The following is a 2,500-nucleotide window of genomic DNA, read 5'->3' as shown; positions in this document are numbered from 1 at the left end:
CACACACACACCGTGAGGGAGGGACACTCTCTCACACACACACACACACACACACACACACACACACACAGTGAGGGAGGGACACTCCCACACACACACACACAGTGAGGGAGGGACACGCCCACACACACACACACGCACACACACACACACACAGTGAGGGAGGGACACTACCCCACACACACACAGTGCGGGCGGGACACTCACACACACACACACACACACACAGTGCAGGGGGAACACTCCCACACACACACACACACACACACACAGTGAGGGAGGGACACTCCCCCACACACACACACACGCACACATTGAGGGAGGGATGCTCACACACACACACACGCACACACACAGTGAGGGAGGGAAACTCCCACACACACACACACACACATTGAGGGAGGGACGCTCACACGCACACACACAGTGAGGGAGGGAAACTCCCACACACACACACAGTGAGGGAGGGACACTCCAACACACACACACACACACAGTGAGGGAAGGACACCTGCCCCCCCACACACACACACAGTGACGGATGGACACTCCCACACACACACAGTGAGGGAGGGGCACTCCCACACACACACAGTGAGGGAGGGACACTCCCACACACACCCAGTAATAAAGACAATCCCCCACACACCCACACAGTGAGGGAGGGACACACCCACACACACACACAGTGAGGGAGGGACACTCCGACACACACACACACCGTGAGGGAGGGACACTCACACACACACACACACACACACACACACACACACACACACACACACACACAGAGTGAGGGAGGGACACTCACACACACATACACACACACACAGTGAGGGAGGGAGACTCCCACACACACACACAATGAGGGACGGTCACTCCCACACACACACACACACAGACACACACACACAGAGTGAGGGAGGGACACTCACTCACACACACACACACACACACACACACACAGTGAGGGAGGGACACTCACACACACATACACACACACAGTGAGGGAGTGAAACTCCCACACACACACACACAGTGAGGGATGGACACTACCCCACACACACACAGTGCGGGGAGGACACTCCCACACACACACACACACACACAGTGCGCGGGGGACACTCCCACACACACACACACACAGTGAGGGAGGGACACTCACACACACATACACACACACACACAGTGAGGGAGTGACACTCCCACACACACACACACAGTGAGGGAGGGACACTCCCACACACACACACACACACACACACACACGAAGACACACAGTGAGGGAGGGACACTACCCCACACACACACAGTGCGGGGGGGACACTCCCACACACACACACACACACACAGTGCGCGGGGGACACTCCCACACACACACACACACAGTGAGGGAGGGACACTCCCACACACACACACACACACACACATTGAGGGAGGGACGCTCACACACACACACACACACACACACACACAGTGAGGGAGGGACACTCACACACACATACACACACACACACACAGTGAGGGAGTGACACTCCCACACACACACACACACAGTGAGTGAGGGACACTCCCACACACACACACACACACACACACACACAGTGAGGGAGGGACACTACCCCACACACACACACTTCGGGGAGGACACTCCCACACACACACACACACACACAGTGCGGGGGGGACACTCCCACACACACACACACACACACACACAGTGAGGGAGGGACACTCCAACACACACACACACACACAGTGAGGGAGGGACACCTGCCCCCCCACACACACACACAGTGAGGGATGGACACTCCCACACAAACACACAGTGAGGGAGGGACACTCCCACACACACACAGTGAGGGAGGGACACTCCCACACACACACAGTGAGGGAGGGACACTCCCACACACACACAGTAAGAAAGACACTCCCCCCCACACACACACCGTGAGGGATGGACACTCCCGCACACACACACAGTGAGGGATGGACACTCCCACACACACACACAAAGTGAGGGAGGGACACTCACACACACACACACACACACACACACACACACACACAGTGAGGGAGGGACACTCACACACACATACACACACACACAGTGAGGGAGGGACACTCCCACACACACACACAATGAGGGAGGGACACTCCTACACACACACACACACAGACACACACACACAGAGTGAGGGAGGGACACTCCCGCACACACACACAGTGAGGGAGGGACACTCCCACACACACACACACACAGTGAGGGAGGGACACTCCCACACACACACACACAATGAGGGAGGGACACTCCCACACACACACACACACAGACACACACACACAGAGTGAGGGAGGGACACTCACACACACACACACACACACACACACACACACACACAGTGAGGGAGGGACACTCCCACACACACACACACAGTGAGGGAGGGACACTCCCACACACACACACACACACACACACACACACACACACACACAGTGA

Source organism: Chiloscyllium punctatum, chromosome 17 (assembly GCF_047496795.1).
Source record: "Chiloscyllium punctatum isolate Juve2018m chromosome 17, sChiPun1.3, whole genome shotgun sequence".
NCBI classification, from domain to species: Eukaryota; Metazoa; Chordata; class Chondrichthyes; order Orectolobiformes; family Hemiscylliidae; genus Chiloscyllium; species Chiloscyllium punctatum.
The sequence above is the reverse complement of the archived record's forward strand: the minus strand, read 5'-3'. Positions refer to the sequence as shown.